Source organism: Stigmatopora nigra, chromosome 3, assembly GCF_051989575.1.
Source record: "Stigmatopora nigra isolate UIUO_SnigA chromosome 3, RoL_Snig_1.1, whole genome shotgun sequence".
NCBI classification, from domain to species: Eukaryota; Metazoa; Chordata; class Actinopteri; order Syngnathiformes; family Syngnathidae; genus Stigmatopora; species Stigmatopora nigra.
Window position 1 is genome coordinate 8328676 of NC_135510.1, and position 24695 is coordinate 8353370.

Here is a 24695-nt window from a genome sequence, read left to right on the forward strand (position 1 = left end):
TACTGCTGGCCAATCAAATTTCACCACTTGAGTATTGGCCAGATGTACCTTGTCTCATTAATTGATTGTGTATTTACTCTAAAATAGTTGGTTTGCAGGAGTGACTTGTCATGGGAAAAGCCAGAAGTTTAGTAGTAATAGTCATAGTAGTGGTGATTTTAGTAGTAGTAGTAGTAATAGTAGTGGTAATTTTAGTAGTTTCCTTGTTTTGTTCAGTTAGTAGTGGTTTGTAGTAGCTGTTATTTTGCTTCAAGCCATGTTCTACTTGTCATGATGAGTTCCCCATGGTGGTGAGTGTGGATTTTATTTTTATGAGGACTTAAAATTAAACAATGAAATGTGTTTGTATTTTTGTACACGCAGAAAGCTGGGTCCCAAAAGGATGTTACAAAGTCTTGAATTGAATCATGTTAAGTGTTGTAAAATGGCAATTCCTTTCATGTGGTTAGACTTATATTTTTAATTGAGCTTATTGCATACCTGGGTTCAATTCCCAGTCAGTCAGTCCACCTGTGTGGAGTTTGCATGTTCTCCCCATACATGTGTGGATGGTTGGGATAGGCTCCAGCACCCCTGCGACCCTATTGAGGATAAGGCATTTCAGAAAATGAGATGAAATGAGATAGTTTAGAAGTAGACTTCATCATACCAGTAGCCATTTGTAATGTTAAGAAGTGAAACGTTTAACAAATTGAATATTGGAAACATTTATTGGACTTTCCAGGTCAAAGGGGATACAGAAGTTTCGGTCCTATAATCCAGACATTACTTCTGGGCACCAGACAAAGATATGTAATAGATTCCACAGTCATAAAGTCCAGATGTTGTGATGTGATGATACTTCTCTCAAGCTGTTTGATATAATAGAAAGATGTGTGTAATTAGTCTGGAAAATATTGATGCAAGTTTACACTACATTGACTGGTGAAAATATTAGCCAGGGTTTCTTGTCACATTTTTTAAATTATTTTACAAATATCTTCCCATCGACACTTATATTTTGAGTTTGATTTGACAATTTATAAACTTTCAAAAACTTACACTTTATGAAAACCATCTCCATTGAGCGCTTGGTTGTCATATTATGAATTTATGTTATAAATGGGATTTTCTTTTAAAATAGTTTTAAAAAAATACATTTTAAGTAGCAATATTTTACAGGAACACAACTATTTAATTTTTTTTAATTTAGAACTCTCTAATTAAGAACTCTCTGAGAGATATTCAAGACAAAATTACATTGATCTCAAAACTGAACATTTTGTCCGATACACAATGATGGCAGACATTCAGACATTAACAATGAAAATCTCCACAAGTATTTTCCATGTTTTTCTCGAAAGCAAAGGGTGGTCCCGCCAATCACGATGAACGTATTAACGTCACGCAAAAATGCTTCAGATGTTTGTTTTCTTCAAGCACAACAGTGCCACTCATCTCCGGCGCTTCGCCAAACCTCTCAAGCGTTCCTCATAGCCATTTGAACCACTTTGGCTCTCTTTTGTTTGCCCTTGGCACGAGAGGCGGCACAGTGAATCCCTGGCTGCGAGCCCTCGCCACTTCTGGCCTGGAATACGAGAACAAAAGCTTTTTGCCAGGATCTGATCGGGAATCAGCGGTTCAGTCAACCAACGATGTCACAATAAGCGGCTTCATCCCCGTGCTCCGTGATGTGCTTCTAAAATGACTAAAATGAGTTGAGTCATCGGCGCCGACAGTCGCCCGCGGGTTTTCTTTGATGGAGTCCCATTCTGGGAAAGATTCACAGCACATTCATTAAACATATGTTGAGTCAAAAGTCTGCATTTTGCAGTGCTGGGCTTAATCCTCTTTCATCCATCACTTGCAGATGAACTGTAATAAAAATGGTAAACATTTTGATTAAATCGGGTTTTTTGTGGGCCACACAAAATGTTGGGTTTCAGATTGGGGCCTTGAGTTTGAAACCCTAGAAAATTGTTCTAAAAATTAAATCACTGACATTTGCTCAACAATTGGTGGTTTAAAACCAAGTGTACTGGTTATTTAATGGTTAATGCTGTATTTTTAAGGCAAATCAGACACACCTAAATTTCCACCAAAACTGACAGTGTGCAAGTATGAATCCTGATTATTCTCAAATTTTTCAACGTACTGGCCTTACACTGTGTAAGTAACATTCTTGAGACAGATTAATCAAACCCATAAATAAAATATAACTACAATCAGCAAAACAATAACCACATTGTTAAACTATAAAGAAGAAATACCCTGATAAACGTGTTGACTGAATTGTGCGCCTTAGAGCTGAAACAATTTGTGTTGTAGACACTCTACTCAACTATTCTCCTAATTAAATAGCGCCACTAGGTTGCTCACATAATATAGTCTTCAAATTATATAAGTCTTCTTTGATCAAGATGGTCTAATTCTAGAGGATGCATGTTTGTGTCCACACTTCAAAGAAAATACACACAAGGCCGTTTGGTTTAAAGGAGCCGACGCGTTATTGCTGGCTTGTCATGGTCGGGTGCGTCTTTTCAAGCCCCTTTTGAGAGTCGGCTAAGCCAATAAATAGAGAGTTTGCTGCCACTTTGGTCTCTCAATGAAGCAATAAAACAAGTGGAAAGTAAAGCCAACAAAAACATGCTTCAGGGCCAGTGTTATTGTTAGTTTGAATTGTTCCATCCTCACTGGACTTGCTCTAGTGCACAGCCAGTGAACCACAGTTAAAAAAAAAAAAAGATGCTTTGTTTCACCAACTTTTTGTGGAAGTGGTGAAACTGACCCTAAGCAAGATTTTTAACAGTACATACTTCATTAACCATGTTCTTGGACGCTAAACTATGGTATACTGTTTAAGTAAATTGCGGTTGTTTTTTTTAAAGTTCTTGTTACGTAAGCCCAAGTATAACGTCAAAGCTTGTGTCACATCTTGGAGAAGTTTAATAATCTCGTCTCCAGCAACCACTGTATCTATCATGCTTTTCCCCTAAGTGTACTGGAAAACTAAACTTGCGTCTATTTGACCCCTCTTTTTATTTTTCTGCGAAAAAGAAGACCGTACCTGTAGCTGCCAACTGCCGTTGACAATTATTATGGGACACTCCATCGAGAACAGAGCGCAGATGGCGTTCATTCATCACACATGAATATCTCTTTAGGGTGAAGCTTGGAGACGTTATGTAACGTGCAGGCCGTGTAATGACAGTGTTGGAGTACAGTTTATTGGGCGTCCAATCTATTTGGACTATTGAGTATTAGCTCACGAGGTTTTCTGGGGTGCTAGAGCCTATCCAAGCAACCTAAGGACACGGGAAAATTATTTTATTATTTCTATAAATGTACCTTACTGACAACCTTTTTGAAGGCAATCATCCAATGAATGAATTGGCAATGAACCTTTTGGGTTGGACGTCTCTGGCTGTTAATGGAGACAACCGTACACTCTATATGACTCCCCATTTTGTCAACGCCAGTCTCATCCCTGATGTTTTCTTAGCTGGGAAGGCATCGAAAGTGTTGAATGTAGCTGCAGGAATAGCGAAAAAGCTCTGGCGGTCTGTTCGCACATGACAGCTTTGAGATGGATTCAAACAAATCGACGCCATTGAGGTCGTGCATTGTGGTCCAAGGAGCTGCTAACATCAGCACCCTGCCGTGCGACAATTGGACCGCAACATTTTGAAGAAGTGGGTGTCAGTTTGCTTACTGTATAAATCAACTGCGGTGTGGTTTATTTCACTTTAGGTCAAAGAGTAAGTAAAGGCAATGACCAGATGAAAAATAACAGCGGAGTGCATACGAGGGAAATTAGAATCCTACTGCATAACTGCTAACATTAACAGATATGGAAGAACAATTGTTTAGTTTGCCTGTCTGTGTTCACCAAACATTCTTGAACAACATTTTTTTTTCATTTTGCCGGAGGGAGAGTTAAAATTTTATGACTGCTATGAAATGTGTGAGCTTTATTTGATGATTTATGATCATTTGTGTTATAGAAAACAATCTCCTCATATTTGAGTTGGTTCCAGACGTCTATCAATTGAAAGATAAATATTCAGTAACACTAAGATGCAGATGAAGTGGCCCTCCAAGACACACATCCAATTTTCACATCCAATTTCATTCATTCATTTTCTTCTCCACTTTTGCTGACAAGGGTCTTGGTGGTATTGGCGTGTACCCTGGCAAGCTTTGGGGGTTTTAGGCAGGGGAAACCCTGAATTGGTTGCCGGGTAATTGCAGGCACAACCAAATTGTTTCTTGAAATAATTATTCAAACAATAAATGAGATATACACTGCAAGCAAAAAGTGTTCACTGTGGCCGATTTCCAACTATATGGTGACAGATCCAGTTTTAACTAACTTTCCCAAACCTCAAGTGACTTTTCAAACTCCTTGTTTTTGGTACAAACTGTGTTTTTTGCCATGTTACTCCATCATCGTGCTTAAAGGGCAGCTTATTCGTCCGATGGCACAAAATGTTTAGTGGAGCGCTACCAAATGTGGGCTTGAAAGCACTATTATTACATGATGTGATGTGTATTATTTTTACGCTTTGATCCGGACCAAACGTAAACACGGCCTTTAAGTTCATAATAGTGTGGTTTGGAAAACTTTAGTTTAGTTTGGAGAAAGTAAGAAAAATGGTGAAAACATTGCCTGTAAACATTATATGTTACTCATTGGCTACCATTTATGGCAATAGACTACCAATCTATTTGGATTGCGATCTTTTGAGTCCAAACAGCAAGGATGTCAATTGCTGTCAAAGATGGCTATTGAGTTAAAATGAAGCCTGCAGTCTGTGTGCGGACATCAGCAGAGTTTTCAACTGGAAAGTCATCATTTACGACGTATCCTCCAAGCAAGTAATCCCAGCTGGGACATTACAAATGAGCTTCACTGCCAGTTCTATGTCATTAATACAGGGTCGAAGCTCGCCAAAAGGAATGAACGTCCCAGATAATACCCTGAGGTCACTTTTCCCATGTTACTGATGTCAGCGAGCTATCTGCATTCACGTTGGCACTCGCGTTTCATGCCAAGACAAATGTCAGCCTGGGCCTCACTCCCTGAAAAACCAACCCATGGTGAGTTTATAGTCTTTGCCTTTTGCCCGCCGGTTCCTTAAGGGCTCTGGGAAATGTTGAGTTCCCAGGCAGAAAAGACTGAAAAGCGTCAAGCTGGTCTTCGAGGATTTTCGCAGGACTTAAGTTCAGTCGTGGCTCTGAGAGTTGAAATATGTCGACGGTTTGGAATCCATCGATAGGTCAGGCTTAGATATCAGTGATAAATGAACAGTAGAGCGTATTTACTCTAGCGTGTGCATATTAAACGGGCTCCATTCATCCTGAAAGAATGTTTCTCTAGCGGTATCTGGACTTGATTTTGCCAGCGCTGTTTCTTGTTAGGGAGCCGACTATTATGTTATCATGGTATAACGCACAAACCAGCAGTTCTTTTTCCCCCACGTTCTCGAAATCATAGTCACTAATTATGATAGTGGGTGGATGGCTGTATTTACAAGTGTAGTTCTATTTAAAATTCACTTCAGACAAATAGTCTGTGGGGAGAAGACAGAACAACATTTCTCTTCACGTCCCTCCAAGGAAAATGACTGCAAATGATATTTTGGGAGCCGTGGTTGGAATTTGACGTCTGACTTAACCAACCTACTGACTTTTTGCGGCATTGTCTTTTTGGAAGCAATTCAAGCAGTGAGAACGGATCAGAGGCAAGAGTGAATCCTGATAGTCCTGCTGACGCACGTTGAACTCGTGGGCACTGACGAAGGCTGCGTCAGCCAGGTGGTTCTTCAGAAATTCACGACGTTTGTCTCAATGAGAACCAGGTGGTTTGATTATCTCGCCGTCATGCTTTCGCCATTTTAACTCTGACTTTGGAACGTCCAACATCGGCTGGTCGCTAGATCAACAGAAAGCAACCAATATGCTACCCGAACGCAGTTCTATGAAATATCCCAAATTCAAGAGGATTCGCAAATGCCCAAAATTAATGAGAAGTGACCAAAATTTACAAGGATTGACCTGGAAAACCCCCAAAATCAACAGAAAATGAACAAAAATTGGCCAGGGGTGAACCAAAACCAATGTAAAGTGACCCTGAAATGCCTCAGAATGAACTGTTAGAAACTTGAAAACGCCCTAGTATGAACAGGTGACCTAAGATGACAACAACAAACTTGGAAATGACTTTAAATGAATGCAAATTGAACAGAAAGTGACCCGTAAATGTACAGAAATGACAACAAAAAACCTGGAAATGACTTTAAATGAAGGCAAATTGAACAAAAAGTGACCTGTAAATGTACAAAATGAACTAGAAGTCAACAAAGTATTCAGAAAAGTGTGAAAACATTCCTCCAGCAATGGCCTTTTTTCCAATTGGCGTGAAATGATTTCTTCCAGCAATGGGCAGGACACCCGCGCACGTTTACTAATCACACAGCTCCAAACTGCAAGTTTCACAACAGACAATCAATCCAGACTGCAGACGTAGTGTTGGATGAAGATTCACAGAGGGGAAACTTGTTCAGTGGGATTCGAACACGAAAGTCGTTTTTCAAAATCCCCCAAACCAAATGATGGATGACTGACTTGCAGCTCACTTGAGAGAGGTCAGGAACGGAGCATCTGTTTAACTGAAAGCTCATTTGAATTCAGTTAATGGCAGATTGCAAAAGAAATTCACACGTGGAGACTTTAGAAAGCAAAACACCACAGAAGTCATTGTACATGTTTACCAATTTTTACTTGACTAATTCATTCACTGCCACAGGGAGATTATTCGCTGCCAACCCTCCATTTATAGATAGATTGGACATTTCAGTGTCAAAGGCAGTAAATGAGCTCATTGTGTTTTCTTTCCAATCTTTGTACAACTGCATAATGTCAATTTCTTTGAAAAGCAAAATTAACATTTCCCTTAAATGCGAGCCCACAAATATGCGTTCCGTGTTTTTGTCGTCATGTCTCGGAAAATCACTGCTGCTTTTCAACATGTATTGCTGCCATTATAAATGTGACAAATTGGTTGCTCAATGTATTTATGTATGCAAATTGTTCATTTAAATACACACAGTGATTGGCACGTTCACCTAGCAGTTCTGAGATTGAGGGTTCAATTCCTGGTGGGTTTTGACCTTCTAGTGTGAGAGTTTGCATATTGTCCCCATGCTTGCATCGGTTTTATCCGGGTACTCCGGTTTCTGAAAACTCACAATGGCTGAATAAAATTGGCTAAAATAGTGCCTGCCTTGATAAACGGTATTTCCTGGAAACACTGGCTTTTATTTACATTTTTCTCCACTTTTCATGTCAGAAAAATGCCATTTTGTGTTTAAACGATACATGCAACAAGATTCCTCTATGCTTCTTCTACCAAAAGAAGGAATGTAGGCACGTGGACTGGACAGATGTTCACGTGCAGGATCCGCAACACACTTTAGATCCTCATGCTGGCTTTTTCTTTTAATTCTTTTATCTCTCTGGCTCTGATCAAAATCAGTCGGTGTCCTCGTACTTTCCTACAATTGAGCCATAGCTGTTGGCTCTTCCTAAGAGAAATAAAAATTTATTCTGCCTTAGAGGCCGCATTGCTTTGTGGATTTTGGTGTCTTCAATCTGAGTGGCGTCCTGCCTTATTTTTGGATTGATGACTTTCTGGGCTGATTATATAACGCAGGAATTTAGTCGGTAAACAATGAAGTGCGCTTTTGTGCCATAAATATAACGTATAGCTTTGTTTCCACCAAACTTTTTTCACGCTGTTGTATTTTAAGTCACGCGTCTTCATACATCTTCAGCTTGAGACATGCATTACACGTTGAAGCGCCAAGTTAAGGTGGAATGGATTTTTTTTCCAAAGATTTGAGCAAGAAAACTATTGCAGATGGCTGCGCGCTGGCCTTTGATTATGCTGCTAAGTGTTAAATCAGTAACAGATTCAGATGACAACTATTTCCAAACGTAAATCTAAACACAAATATGAATTTTAGGCATCCTTTGAGGACATTGGACACTTTTTGTTTTATTTCCAGGTGAAAAAGGGAAACCAGGAGATTGATTAAGCTGAACGTCTGCATTGAAACTCAACTTTTCTCAACATCTTCATCTTTTAGGTATGGAAAAAACGTCTTTTCATTGGCAAATATCCTATCTAAAAATCTGCTGAAAATTGCATTTTCTTTTGAGACGGTCCAATTAACTCATTAGCTGCCATAGACATAAAATCCTTTTTATCTGTGACGCTGGCAGCAAATAAATGACCGCTAATGACGAGCATTAATTATGTGGGCTAGACAAACAAAATTACCAGCAATGTGTAGTATTCTGCTGAGCTGTCAAGTACCATTAACGCATAATTGTTTAGGATTTATACTGTGCAATTTACCGTATGAGATACCCTGCTTGCTAAATACTCAGGCTGACTTTTATGAGGGGACCGAGTCTAAGCTTTGGTAGAGAACTGTTTTTACAAACGTTTTGAATGTACAGCAATAAAGACAAAACCAGCATTAAAAAAAAGAGGAGACTTTACATTTGGGGGTCTTAAAGTAAATACTCGTTTAAGACCGTTTCATGGACATGTATTCTGGGTCATCTGTAACTATTACAGCTGTGTTTACTAGGAGAAGGCAGCGATGTGTGTTTAGCGCCATCCTAGTTGATCGTTCCAAGCCCGAAGTGCTGAATTTCCACTCGCCTTGTTTCTCTAAACGCTCCGAGGGACTAGATGCTGCCTACTTTGAGGTTAGCGGCCCACCGTGATGCAGAGGAGCCTTGAAGTCACCTTGTTACATAAATAAAAACAAGCTCCTCCTCAGTAGGACCAACCTCAACACTTCTTGCTTGGGGAATTTCCACTGTAGTGAGAGACATTGGTATAACCTCTAGTCCTCTTCACAACAATAACCGGCGGCGGAATTAAGACAAATCATCTTATCTTACGGCCAGTTGGAGCGCAGTGTCTTGCTTGCGCCTGTGCAATATTTTCCTTGAATGAATGCAACATATATCAGCATTTTATGGACTCGCAGTCTGGCGTTGGTCTGCTTAAACCTGACAACATTATTCAACATCTTGTGGTCTGGCCTCATGTACGACGGATGATGGAAGGGCTAGCGAGTCGCACACGAGGGGAACGTTGGGTTTATTTGGTGCTGTATAGAGAAGTACAAGTCTGTCATGTTTCTTCTTCCCGTTCCCAAGAATTCTACTGCGGCTTGGTATCAGCACACTGGACTGTCAAAATGTGATGTACTGATTTCACACATTATCATTTCAAAGGCTCCGTATGTTTCTTCCGCCACAGCAAATGTCAGATTCTGCTTTTGGACCTTGCTCACCACTGATAAAATGTCTTGAGCAAACACACATAAACTACTGATGTGACTATGTCTCTGGACCACAACTTACCAACGCCAATGTGTGGGCGCTGCCAAAGTCTGTTGGCCACCGTAAAGACAAACAAAAAGCAAATATAAGGTTTATTAATGCTGTTGATTCATGCGGAAAACTTCACCATCGACGTACACTATGTGGCTCTGTAATGAGTTTGGAAAAAAATGTACAGGGACTTGATATTTATTCCAAAAATAGTGAGCCCCGAAGCTTCATTTTTCAAATAAACCTACGAACGAAAGCTACTGAAAATGACGGGATGCGGTCAAAACAGGTTGAGTTCTCCATCTGTATTGTCCACACTGCCAAATTTTCTTCAGACCATCCAAGTTTTTTTGTAACATAATCAAGTACAGTATTAGCCCTACTTAGAGATTCACTGTGACCAATGCAAGAAGCACTTCTTCACATGGCTATATTTATTTGAATTTTCCAGTCATGAATACATAACACAAAGAAGAACGCTGTCTGTTTCCACCACTTGAGAGGCTAGTAATAACATTTGGACACTGGACTTCGTAGGCGGAAGATTTCTTCGAAGCACAAGCAAGCTACCAAGCCGACTTGTTTATCAAGGGATGAATATGGATGAGCGATGGAAAGGCAAACTTCCTTGGCTGTCACAAGATCATATGAAAGCTCCTTAGCATCAATGCAGAGCAATTTGCTCATCATACCTGAACAAAACATTACAAAGAGATAGCTTCACATGATGTTAAATCGCTTAGTGGGCTCTCAATAACGTGCAAAAATGTGTCAATCAAAACTTATCAGACTCTTCTTTTCGCTTCTCGCGTCAAGTGTTGCCACAAGTTATGTTTTTAACTTGCATGATTAACATGGCTTATTTTTTTTCGATTTCCCTTGCTGATGAAACTTTATTTGTGCTATATCCGCATTTGTTTTCTTATATCTGCCACTTCCATTTCTAAATGCAAAGAAAGAAGAAGAGCCAATAATGTGAGGGAAATTTTGCAGTGATAACATGAATAGGAATTTGGTATCTTCTGGTAGAATTTGAACTGAAGAACTCTTCAAATCATAAATGCATCTTTCTTGAATTTCACTGGTTATATTATGTAGTTAGAAATTAACTCTTGATGTATTTCATGACAATTAACTCTCAAAAAATAAATCCTGAATAGTGACGAATGAATAATCTAAAGCTACTTGGTGGTATATTTCCAAGCATTTCCCCTGCTTTTAATTTCACGTGTGTCTATAGGCAATCCAATAAAGAAGGTTGGCAAGTGCAACATGATGATGAACGTTGACATATACAAATTAGGCTTTAATTATCTTGTATTTAATGAGGTCAACGTTTCCCAACTGTCCTGAGACTGTGTCCAAACTATTTTCCCGGCAAAACCTTTCCACACCAACCTAATCAGCATGGCTTGTGCGTAGATGGCAACTTTTGAAGATTACACAATATTTATCCATGGCCCGACATCTAAGGGACTGCACAATGTTTGGCTCTCTCCGTGTTGAAACTCTCTCACTGATGCAGAAAATGGAACTAATGTGAGGACTTTGCATAAATTTATATGAAACAATGTTAACCGAGAGCAAATGTTGAGCTTTGAGTGTCCACCACTGTGCTCTCTTTGAGCTCCCGGGATCAAAAGAATGCCGACTCGGCAGACCCCTGGGAAAGAACCCACATCACAACAATAAAACCCTAGTATAACAACAATTGGAGTAGAGATGCAGATTAATTTATACTTGGTTAATAGTGAATCTGGAAAGTACCGTTCAATGCTCCCATTTGACAAAAACTTGTGTATAGTATATATTATTTATTAGCATATACTAGCCAACTATGGGCTGCAGTGCTAACTACCCTTACACTAGGCTGCCTCTACTGTAGGTAATATCCATTACATCAACAACCACCTTCTTCTTCTCTTTTACATGTGCCCGTGCCTTTGTTTTGACTATGTCCATTTTTTCCTACTGTTATGCAAAGCACTGAGTTCCCAATAAAATATCATGATCCAGAGAAAAATCTGGGAATAGTTATAATTGGACAACACAAGATGACTGCAAGCCTTAACCCCTCTTCTGTCTGGAAGTGACAGTTTAAAAGGCTCGTTTTCACACATCATTTGTATCCTTCTCTACTCAATTACAAGCTTATCTCAAGCAGGCTGTGCTTGAGCCACATACGTTGTAAACTAAAGTGTTATTCCAAAAAGCGCATCTGCTGCCCATCCATAAAACGGCTTATACACAGATAAGATCACCATTCTATAGGATGAAATACGCAATGTTCATGTGATTGGAGCTCGGCCAGTGTTATGTTCCGTGTCCTGTCAGTGAAATGTAAACTTGGGAAGACCTACACCATCTGCGGTGAGGAGACCTTCCACTCCCGATACTGAACCTCTTAGCTTGACAGGATTATATAATGTTATATAACCCATCGCAATGTTATTCCACTAATTGGGCGCAGCAGATGTCACGGGCTCCGACCGATACTGGCGACTCCAATGGAACGCGTCACTGTTTTGCTAAGATGATTGCCGATTTGCATTTTTCACTTAGCGCCATTGTACCAATCTTGCCAACGTAACACAGTGTTTAGATTATAAGCGCTGCTGTGGATTTAGTTGCCATCGCATTGAGGGGTAAATAGAAGTTTGATTTGTGACTCTGTTTTCGTAAGATATCTGTGATTAACGTGGGAACGCAAAGGAAGGAGAAATGCTTTCGTAATAAGGGAGAAGCATTTGCCAGTAAGTTAATGCAATAAGTGCACGCAGGCTTTCTGGGATGTAGAGGCCCATTTGAGCCCCTTTTGACTCATCAACACCCTTCACTTGATGTTCTTCTGGGTTTCTCCTTTAATGCCTGAACTATGATTTTTCATAACCCTTACAGGATAACCATTTACCTAATTTAGTCTTCAAAATGTATTTTTGTTTCTGCCGTGAGTCTTGCAGTATTTCTGTGCTCAATGGTGACTACCCTCTGATGACTCCCTGTTTTGAAGGCAAAATACTGTTAATCAACTGGTTGTCTTAGTCTACTCATGCCAAAATGTGAATAGCATACAGCAGAGGAATTATTGGAATTCCAATCCTGATTGAACAAGGAAATGTTTTGCTCCATTTTATTGGTCCAACACCTGTTCTGAATTTTGCCATTCAGTTCTTTGTTAGAGAATAGCACAATCAGCAAAAAGCATAGAAATAGTGGACTTTGGTCAATGTGACGGTCAAATGAAGTTCAGCTTTTGTGAAATTTGAAAAATATATTTTCTGCATAGTCTGTTATATTCTTCCATAGGATACTATTAATTTAAAAATCCTATTTATGTATTACTTGCGTTGGTTGGCTCTGCTTTCTTTCACTGACCTGTTCTTCTTCCCGGAAGGTTCTGTCATTTCACGCTGATCTGCTCTCCATCCCTCACCCAACTGTGAACTATAATGACAGAACTACAAGGCCCCAGCCTTCAATTTTGACATTGCAAACACAGGGCCCTTTCTTTTGTTCCTACGGTCTCTGTGCTCCCTCTGATGTTAAAAATGTGTGTTGCACTTCATATCTCTGAGCAAATCCAGAGAAAGAGCACATTGCTGAACTAGTTGTTCTGTTAATAGGCCAAAATGTGCATTTGGCTGTGTTTTTTGTTTCTTCTGGACTTCTCTCCACTCCAAAATTGATTAGCCACTTGTTTTGCTGAATGATGGCCGGTTACCTTGGCAACATTTCCAACTTTGTACACTTTAGTGCCAGTCTGAGAGGGTAAACCACTCGGAAGCTCTGGGTCAACCTGGCAGACAGACGGATATGAGGAGAGGAATTTAGCACGCCACTCCAAGACAAATCAGGTGCAACAACAACAATAATTGAATGGCTCAGGTCTCTGACACAATGTTCTATTTCACCTTTGGCTTCCTGTGATTTATATCCACCTTGGCCAAGATTTGTCTAGCTATGCTCTGAAGGCTCAGCAGTATAACAAACAAACAAAATAAATAAATAAATAAACGAGACAACATGTAGTTTATTTATTATTTTAAATGGGCCTAAAATGTCAGAAATGCCAACTGTCAAAATGCTAATTCAAGGTTTTTAATTGATCATAATGCAAATTTGTTATTCCAAGTAGCCTAATTCCTTTTATTGATTTCAATATTGGGAATATGATGAAATCGGGTAACTTGCAAAAGAAAATCATATATAAACTGTACCCACAGATGATCTAACTGTGCTCATTCCCATACCTTTTTCTCTTCATAGCTATAATTAAATGATTTTAAATGAGTTCATTCATTCATTTTCTGAACCATTTTATCCTCACAAAGATTATGAAAGGTGCTGCAGCCTTTCCCAGCTGACTTTTGGGCAAAAGGCTACAGGATACATTGATTTGTAGGTTAAATTCAGAGCACAGGGGGCAATGGTGAAGATAAAAGAAGGTAAAAAGGTGCATGTCCTCAAGAAACACAGCTAGTTATTACATGGGCCCGTTTATAAATGGAAGCACTTGGATGGCAAGGGGCAATCCAAAATCCACTAGTCTCTTTACAGTTTGAAATCAGGCCTCCTTCTATGTTGCGCCAAATTGCATCCCAGCAAATGCTTGATTGCTGCCAGATTCTGTCTCCTTAAAAGCACATCGAGGGAGCAATCTTCCTGCACTGATGCTGCAGCTGTTGATACCTCGGGCTAAAACGTATGTAAATTGCATGCTTAGTATGGGAAAATGAAGAAGCTGGGGATTACAATTTAACTAGGAAATGTTTTCTGTGGTCAAAGATCAGTTCGATTGAATTAAAAGAGATTAGAATCCATTTGCCTCGCAGTGATCTGGATTTGAGGAGAGGTCTGGGCAAAGCTGCTTCATTTAGCAGTGAAGTGGCAACTCAATGGTTTAATTCAACTCTAACACTAATTAGAAGCAGAGAATAAGATTACAAGGGAAATTCAATCAGAATGTGTACACAGAGCTCCAAAGATTAGTGGCGCTATCGATCGGGAAAAGCGCCAACCAATTAACGTTTCGGAAATTGACTTGGAATTTGGCCCATTGTACTGGCAATTGGTAGATAAGATTGTCATTTTCTGCCAACAATTCTTGCTCATCATTGATAATTGAAGTTTAAATTGATGATGCACACAGATGGCATTAGTGTGTAGATGAAATCATGCTTAATGTTGACCCTCCTAGTAAAAAATGATTGGACATCTGCTGAAAACGAGAGCCAGAATCATCTATTCTAACATTTTTCTTTTATAAGGGAAGACTGCTTGATGTGTAATTGAGAAATGTCCCCACTAGGCTGTGCAACGACATTGTACTTGTGTAGTAGTGTAAAAAAACAATGAAATCTGAAAGGATTGTAGTATTAGGACATTGAAATATCCTAGAAATCTTCAGTAAGCTAAATCATGGATGGTAGCATGTCATACTGATAAATGTTTGTACAAAATACTATCACTGAGGGAACTAAAGGTCTCCAATTGGACAAGAATAACAATTGCATGCTTGGATGTGTCTTTATCCAATTTGAGTGAAAAGCATTCATGGTGTTATTCTTTCCTGTACAATCGATTGAAGACACAATAGTGATAAAGTGCTCGGAGAAGGGGACCTTTTAAAAACGGGACGACCAGTGGCTTATTAACCTTTGCTTTGTTTGGGGAAAAGGTATTCAGCAATGTCGTCCCTCGCCTTAAAAGGCTACAGTGACATTTGATCTCATTGTAGCTTCTTTTACAAAGATATTGTGCTCCCTATGTTTTAGCAAATGCATCTGAATTTTATGAACCTGATTTTAAGAGAGTATTCAGCATTTAAGGTGTACCAGCCAACCAAATTTAGTTCTCAGTGGTGTTCAACTTTATTCAATTGACAGCTCATTCCAGCACAATATTCATCAATTTTCTGGTGTATGCACTTTGACCACAAAATCCTCCGCAAAGATTAGTATTTGTTGCTCTATGCAGAAGATAAAGAATATATGACCTCACAGCTCTGGGGTCCATCCTAGGTGGGTATTCACTTTGTGGAGTTTGCATGCTCTCCCAGAGCTTGTGTGTTTCTAGCAGAATGAATGAAAATATTGTAATATAGCAGGAAACATGGTTTCACATATAGTGTGCAATTCGATTTTCTAATGTTTTACAAAAAGAAAAGAATCATAGCAGTGTACTGTGGGGTGAAAAACTAGTACTCAAGGTACAACTGCATGTTCGTTCCTAAATGGAAGTGTGCAATGAATCATTGACTTCATGTGAAACAAATGTGTTCAAAACATTATCCATCCATCATAATCCTTGTAAAATTCCAAGCAGCCTGGGAGGAGACCTGGGAGATTATTCCATATAGGAATGAGAGTCAAAAGCAATATAGAAAAGCTAAATAAAGTATTATAAAATCAAGTAGGTCTTCCATTAAAAAACTCAAGTCAGCATCTCTTTGGTGAAGACGACTCTGCATTCAAAGACAGATGGGAGCCCTTGCTGTCACCTCTGATTAAGTCTGGATTAGGACAGAAATTTGAAAAAATGAAAGACAGGCATAAAGGTGAATGTGGACACACCATTTTTTACAAATTTAAAACAAATTATGTGTCAGGCCGCATATGAGCCGCATGGGCCCTGATATCCATCATACTTTGATGTAATGGGATTTCCTGGGTGAGCAGCACTCCTTCCTTAAATGGCACGCCGGTCCGCAGGTCAGAACCCCGCCGCCCCCGCCCCAACCCCCGGGCGTTGCCTCGCACACGTCAGCTTTGTTTGGGTGATTGATAGGTCATAAAAATACTCCAAGTGCCAATATGACTGCCAAATAGCTCCTTCCTCTATACTGTTTAATTCTATCAAATAAAGGGAAGAAATATCCTCCTTGAATACTGATTCTCCTGCTAATAACATATTTAAAGTTTTTTTTTTTTTTACCAAAATAGGCAAATATGTACTATTCCTTTTAATTCCAATAGGCCCTAAAATATTTATTTAATCATATCTGGATGCTGTAGCAGTTTATATTCATGGAGCAGACATTTGATAAGCATCATTTAGACTAGAGATGTATGGCCGTTAGGTGGAGACATAGTACACTAAATTCAGCCTGCACCAACCACTTCGAGATTAATTTTGAGACAATCATGATTAAAAAAGTGTAATATCCATTTAAAGGGCACTCCCAATTTAAATAATTGTTATTGTCAATAAGAATCAGGGAGTTAAATATTATATAATTTTATAAGAAAAAATAGTGTATATCTGGTTTAAATGTTTATCTTATTTAAGAAAAGAAAATTTAAATCAATTTATAACAGTAAAAAATACGTTATAGAACAATAACTCAGATCTGGTATCCACATATGTGGACATCCGATTTTGGACCATAGTCATATTTGAAAGACCAGATGTTCAGTTTTTGCCAACACACAACATAGCAATGTTGAGGAATCTACCTATAAATATAGTATGTATTTATATAGATGGTTTTGTTTTACTCTGGATCGTTTCACTTCGGACACGTCTGTGGTTTCCGGTGAATGTAAAACCGTTGTCTTTTGTTAACATTTCAACATTCTCCTTTCACACAAGATCACAACTTGGCATTGAAATGTATCTTGTCCTCATTGCTTCTGCACATTGATCATCTACAAGTTATGGTTGTTTTGACAAAAAAAACAAACAACAAATGAGCTTTATGTGATACCTTTATTTATTTGATCTGAAGAACAAAATCTTTGTTTTACCTCAAAAACCTGCAACTAATAACTATTGGCTATGTTTTCTCCTATTCATCCATGCACACACTACATTACATGCCTTGTGGTTAAAACTGTCAAATGGTAATACAGTGCTTTAACGTTCCCAAAGAGCTCAAAGCGAAAAGCTGGTGCACATCACGAAGATGAGCTCCATTGTGTGCTCCTAATGAGATTATGTCTTTGCGGAGAAAGAGCTGTCTTTTCAGAGGCCTTCTTCCTTAGCCTGCCTGTCAATCTCCTCGTCCGGACTCCAACCAAGTCCAAGTGTGACCCTCACTCCCATAAATAATTTATACTCATCCGGAATTACATTCGCCATGTCACCGTCGACCCTGCAAAGTCTCCTGGTCGGGTAACAAACTGCAATACAATCAACTCAATGAAACATTCTCCTTTTTTTCCCCAATAAGGGCATTTCCACCTTTCAAACAAGCTCTGATACATTTTGTCTCCATGGATTGGATCAATGCAGATGGCAAATCTCCACTTGAACATTACACACACATCCAGATTGGATCCGCTGCCTTTAAAGTTGCATTCAAAAAATGAGGGGGAAAGTCAAACAAAGCAGCAAAAATTGGTCATAAAAGCCGGGTAAGCGCTTGATTTAGTGTGGCGATAAAGAGCAGAGAGGTGGTCATTCATCATGGAGGCTAGTTCACCAGGAGAGGCCCTGTCACCATCACCTGCAAGCATGGGAGGCATTCGGAGGTAGAAAAAAACCCGGAGTTGCCCCTGAAGCCTCTTTTGTTCCGATGTCTTTTCCAGATGGATACATTTGAGGCGTCAATGGGTGACAAGCGCTTTGTCTTGGACGCTCCCAAACTCAATCTTTAGAGCGGCGCCGAGGGATGGATTATGTTGGAGGCAAGGCACAGACGCAGATTTAGCCAGGCTTACAGCGGCACAAGCAGATGAGAAGGACAGAAAGGCGCAGAACATGCAATAGTGTGAACTTTGGCCCCCGGCACATTTCACAATCAGACATTTTGGCAGGCCAATGTATTCACTTGTAAAGACTAAAATGACAACAAAAGCCGCTTTCTCTTGGGTAAAATGAACTACTTCCACCCCCTATTTTACCGTCATTCATGCGAGAAGGACATTTTTACACTCCTGGGACACTTTGTCATGCACGCTTGCACAACTTCATATGAACTGTATCAATAATATTTGCCACAAAATGATTTGTGTGCGTCTTGTTTGTTTTGAGTTGGAAATATTAATGTCGGTCTATTGTATTTTGATAAACAAGATAGACGAGATGAATGTTGATGGGTAGATTTAAACTCATTGGCTATAAAGTGATGGAGACAACTGCTCCCATTCCTCCTAGTTTGAATGAATTGGGCATCTATTGCCATCAATGGCAGTCAATGAGTTTAAAATATCTTCTTGCTTCCAGAATTTATTTTTTAAACATTATTCAAAATACTTATATATAGATGAACATGTATGAATATCATGCACTCTTGCTACACTTTCCAAATGATTATTATAATTATATTTAACTGTAGAATGTGTAAACATGGCCGTTAGGCAATTAGTGACATCGATCCCGTCTGTGCGTCTGGGCGTCTTGAAAATCGCCTCACTTATTTTTGCCAGATTAACAGCTTTTTTTGCATGTGTACTCAATATAAATTGGTAGATTTTGATCGTAAACATGAAAACAAGTGGAGGAAATCGTTACGATTTTTTGCAAGTCAAGCCGATGCTTTTGAAGCACAGTACGATGAACTTTCCTTCCTCGAAAAAAAATCACGTGAGTAAAACCACATTTCTCAGTGCAATATGTATTAAGTAGTTCTTTTTTTATGTACATCTGTATTATGTTCCATCGGTCACATAACCCTGCATGGACATCCAGCAAATATCTGGATCAGTATAAACAAGATTAGTACAAAAACAAGTTACTAATGTTTTGGTTCAGATCGAAACAGATCTGCCGTCAAATCTTTAAAATGCACGAAATTTTGGACAGTTCAATTGCATCAGTGTCGGTCAAGATCCGTTGATGCATGAATTATGTTTGATTTCTTCAGGGATTTTTTTCTATACTCATTTGATGGATGGTATCAAACATGCGCCCCCGGGGCCAAATGCGGCTCACTGGACAATATTTTGCGTTTCCCATTTGGCAACCGTTGTAGCATTAGTATTGTTTGCTTGAATTTTGCAATGGGCAATACAAAGGTTTTAAATTAAATGAGGAATTTGTTCTGACATAACATCGACCATTTTAATAATACTAAATACAAAAAAGAATAAAAAGTAAACCGAATACAGCAGTAAGAAATATATATATAACTCTAAATTTAACAAGAAAATTCCCCCCACACCCCAAAAATATGCAGGGCAGGCCGGTTGAATGTATAAATAATAAAATTGATTAAAAGAAATAATCAAAAGAATATTTTAACATAATATATCATTTTGAGACATTTTTCAGTTTATTTGTAAATGGTTTGTTTCCAAAATCTCTTGTGAACTCCCTCATTTTAACTCTTTGGCTACTAGTAATGTCAGTGAGATGTCCAATCAGAATGAATGATTGCTTTTAGCTTCTCCCAGAAAAATGGATTGGAAGACTATTGGCCTCAATAGGTGCTTTCAATGTCAGTTTGCCTCTTTTACTTTTTACACACAACTTATGATAACTTTTTAGTTAAGTATTTGTGATGCCACTGTATTGACCCTGAAATGGTGAATGTGAATAGATCCATTGGAACTAGGCGACAGTGTTTATCCAGTTTTAGTTCAACTGTATTGGTTGTCTATCACTGTCAACCAATGAGTTGACTACATTTGTATGAGATTTTGTCAGAATTGCCATTCACAGGGATTAGTCCTCTAAATTTTTACAGTTGTGGACCAAAGCTTCTGTGTAAAGGGACAGTTACGAATGTGATGTGAGACACCACAGTCGGTGCCTATGATATATCTGAGCCAGTATGATCGTTCAGTGTCTTGGACAAGAAGACGGACACCCTAACGAGCACAGATCTCATTCGGATGAGAAATCTATGAGTAAGGCTGACAAGAACAACTCCTTCGACGTATCAATCTTTTTGCTACTTTGACAGCCAGGAATGATGACGCCCTTCATCAGTAACCCAAAAAAACAGTACACACGACGAGGCATTGAGCTCGGCGTGCAAGATGTGACGTCACAGATGGGTTTAAGGGGAATTGGGACTGCGATATAGGACGCTCTGACAATATGGATCATCGAGTGATAGATTTGTAATTTGTTGTGAATTCTATTTCTTGGCCGGTGAGTCTCTGGGGTGTTGTCCTGAGATATGTTGCTAGGTAACCGGGGGCTTCTTCAGAAGGTGACTTCTAAGAGTTTGGTAGTTACAGTGAAGAAGCGTTTTTTACGTGACTTTCAGTTCATGTGGGAGTGGTATCACGCAGGTCTTCGCTTCTTGTGAAGAGGCTAATTAAAATGTTTTTTCCCCTTCTTCTCGGACCTGTCTTTTTGTAGCCAGTGTCGCACTCGTGGAATTCTTGTGCGCATATTAAAAAAATTGAGGCATCAAAGCTTTTCATAATATAGTTTGAGTGCTCCTGATCTTGAACTTGGAATTACTTCAAGTGGTGTCAATTAAGTAAGCTGAGACTTGGGTTGAACAGTTTACCGCTTACAGAGGTTCAGGAATGGATCAAGTGCGGGACCCTTTAGGCCGCTTTTCTTGTCGGAATTAATATAGCAATTCTTTGTGGGCCCCTCTTCACATGCTACCCATCTGTTTCAAGTGCTTTTTTTCTTGTTGTGTTAACGGACTGCCAGCATCATCAGAGCGTTTTCAGATTCTGTCTGTCAGGATCAATAATGGTTTGAAGTTGCATCAATACCTTCTCTGAATCCGAACTGGACCTTTTGGCTTGTTCACATTTTGCTCTTTCTTATGAAGTGTGTCCATAATGGTGGGATGAACAAAAGGGAGGCCAATCTGAAGATTTTCTAAGACATGTCCCTCTGTGAGACTTTTTCATTAAAGCCACTTTTTCCTTAACCTTTACATTAGTTACATTTAAGGGATGGCAGACTACACCCATTAAAGTTGATGGCAACAACAGAACTGATAACATCAGCAGAATATGATATTTTAGTCTTTAATTTATTTTTTATTCGTATTTCTATATTTTAAAAAAAACATACTGCTTTTGACAAGGTACATTTACGGGTAATGATGACCTTTTTTGACCATATTTTTGTCGGGAGGTTTGCGGTACAGCGTGGCAGGGTGATTTATATTTTTAAAATGTAAAATACATATTAGTTATTCAGGTAAAATCTCACCCGAATCTATTATACTGAGAGGAATGAAAGTTTTTTTCTTATATGGGAATTTTTTTTAAGAAAGCTTTTCAGACAAAAAGTCATTTGGGATTCCTAGTTCGCCTGAAAAAATGCTAAAATAAAAATCTAACCTGAAAAATTTCCCCCAAAAATGAAACACAATCAAAAACTGATCAGCCACGTTTGGAGATTAATTAAAACCATCAAAATTTCAAAAGAAAAGTTTCCCTTCATTTTATCATTTAACAATTTGAAGTACCATTTTGTACTTGGCAAGACCCATTTAACCTTGCAGATGTCCCCCCCCCCCCCCTTTCTTTTTTTAAATGGAAAATATTTTATCTTCATTTCCTATTGTAGTGAGTATCCTCATTCAAAACTATGCAGTGTGCTGTGTAGTGGTTCATTAACAGTCGAATGCATCCTTTAAATGAGTGGTTATTCAAGGACAAATATATTGCATTCTTGTGAATTGACTGAAGAGTGGAAGAATAAGGATTTTTCAAGGTTTTCATAGCAAAGCTATGATAATGATTACTTTGGCTATCAGTTCTGTATAACTACTTGTGCTTCAAATATTATATCCTGGATTCGGCGTCTTTATTTACATCTTTTCAATCTTTTATTGTTTGGGAGTTAGCCTCCTGTATTCTCTCTGGAAGGCTTTCAGCGTCGAGTGGAAAATAAATTAGAGAAGCACACGAAGAGAACAGTATTCTGCCTAAGCAGCCCAATTCAAAGCTGGTGCGTCTTTAGTAGAGTGGGCCCTCAAACCCTTTAAGTAGGAAATAATGGCATATAGCATACAAGCATTTATTAATTTTAAAAATTAAAATATGGACTCCGTGACCTTTTGACCTCATTGCGCCCCACACACTCGATTTATATGATCAGATGGTTGTATACTCAACAGTTAAAATTTACGCAATACAAAAACTCCAAGGAGGAAAATGTTAATGATTTATAATGTACAAAAATCCCACATTTCAGTGATATATACAATATGCAACCGAGATGACTCACTTTTGCACTTATTCCACTATTGTGACCAATGACCTTGTAAAATGTAATTACAGAGAAGCTGCTGTGATCAGAATGAAATGTTCACATTCAAAATTATGTTAAATGGCTGTCATCCTACTCCTGTCGCCATTTAAATGACCTCTGATTAACCCTAAATAAAGTTCAGATGTTATACTAGTTTTTTCCTGCCATTCTTGCCATATTCTGCCAACGCTGAAGGCTTATTTAAACCGTTCTTAACTGCTTCCAGCATGATGCTACCACTACCCTACATTTAAATGTAGGCATGCTGTTCTATGGCTCTGACCCATGGTATGTTGAAGTTAAACATCCCTTTACAAATGATGGAAAATTGAAATCTTGGTTTCAGGAAAAAAAAAATAAAACTTCTCAATTAGCCGTACGGAAATGAGTTGCCCAAGAAATACGAGGTTGAGTGTTAAATCCAGATGCACGACTGACAAAAAGAAGATGACAGCTGGGTTGGAATCTCAATGGTGCCACCTCGACCTATCATTCTTAGTTGAAAAGCTTCAAACCTGCTATGTCCGGTCCTCATACGCTACTTAGTTGACAATGTAGTACTCTGCCTGGTCAAATGTGGGGAAAAAATAAATATAAAAGAAAGAAAGGGAAATGACTGCTCTCTTGGCTGTACCCTTGGTCCCTTGCTCTTTGTTAAAACCATATCTCCGCCGCTCCATTGCCCCCAGCTACATTAAATCCCATTAAATTCACCTTCATTAAAACGGTCCTCCACGCTGGTGCGGGCCTCTCAAGGACAGAGCAGTAATGAGGCTGGGCTGGCTGTAACCTTGAAGAGCACAGGTTTTCATTTCCAAATCAATAACTTATGGTTCAAAACTGCCACTAGATCTCTGCTATCATTTTCGCCCGTTAATTGTCTCCCCAGCGGTAATAAGCTATTAAACTGCACGCCACACTGTAGATATTGCATATTGCTTTTAATTTGTTTTGTTTATGTTACGACATAGATGGCAGAACTCGGGATGGGGTGGGTGGACTTTCACACAGTCTTGGCAATTACTTTGGATGCAATTACAACAAAACCAAGCAGGGCAGTATGGTAGCCTGTTTCCCCGTTTCTCCTCTGAGTATTGCAAACCAGTGTCATGATTCAAACTAAAAAGGTAAAGCCATAAGAAATGGCCTTCAGAACAGCTGTGTACAGCAAAATTGTAGATTTTAAAAAAGGAGTTGGTATGTAAAAGTGAGAAGACTCACTAATATAGAGTAAGTGACCAGTTTTTTGTAATTAAACAAAAAACAATGTAGGTCGCCATACTATCATTTGGTGTACAGATGTGGCCTCCATGACCCAAATGGTGAGGTCAAAATATGTGGTTGCTAGGCCAATATATATAGGGGTGCACCATTCACTATTTTTGGGCTAATTTTGAAGCCTGACCTACAAGAGTATGAAATGCTTTACATTTTTATCTGTAACTCACCATATTGAGCTGAGATATTCACTTAATGGCATTTGCAGTTACTGACAGGATGTGAAACTTGTCATGTGGATATACTTTTTGCTTGACATGTTCATAATGTAAACTATTGTAGAGTTTATGATTGTGGGAGGACAGCAGCTGTGGTGACCGCGGGTTTAATTTCTTTAATCACCTTTTCAGTCAAATGAAGGCTTTATTAAATTACAAAAGATCACATGGTGGGAGGAAAGTAGAAATGGCAAAGTTTGAAGAAAAAAAACACATAAAAAAGCAATGAGGGATAATTAAATGAAATTAATAAAAACCATCCACCAGGAGAGAGGTAGAAAATGGATACATGGAGCTATTTTCATGGTTGGCTTTCTTTCATTCCCTCTCATTAGACTCTCAGGAAATTTAGTATTGCGAATCATGAACAGAAGAATGGGCTACAATGAGTGTGAGACACGCTATGATTTCTCCCCCACTGTTATATTCATGTTCAGTGAAAATTAAAGAAAAAAAATCTCATGCATTGGTCAAATTAAGTTTTGAGCTCTTCATTTTTTCTCCTTAGCTGTGCAGTCATTTTAGGCCCATTATGAAGAAAGAACAAAAAAATTACCACATTGCAAATGGAAGCTATGCTGTCCATCCATTTAGATGTGACCAATCACTTTTGCAGGTGATCAATTCTAGAGAGAGGCAGGTATGGGCAATAAACTATATTTGATTGGCTCGGTTATGACATTTATT

At 38.9% G+C, this 24695-nt stretch overlaps 1 long non-coding RNA gene across 4 annotated transcripts in view; it reads left to right on the plus strand.

Annotated features, from left to right (window-relative positions):
- Positions 1-72: 72 nt before the first annotated feature.
- The window catches only part of LOC144194836 (uncharacterized), a 181353-nt gene continuing 156730 nt past the window's right edge, over positions 73-24695 (plus strand). For 2 of the 4 annotated variants that reach the window (XR_013325998.1, XR_013325999.1), the window contains exons 1-3: positions 73-290; positions 8049-8129; positions 17925-18921. This is a non-coding gene — a long non-coding RNA (uncharacterized LOC144194836). Of the gene's footprint in view, positions 291-8048; positions 8130-9847; positions 10188-12790; positions 14006-17924; positions 18922-24695 lie in introns of those variants that run through there. The other 2 variants (XR_013325997.1, XR_013325996.1) reach the window with 2 other exon arrangements.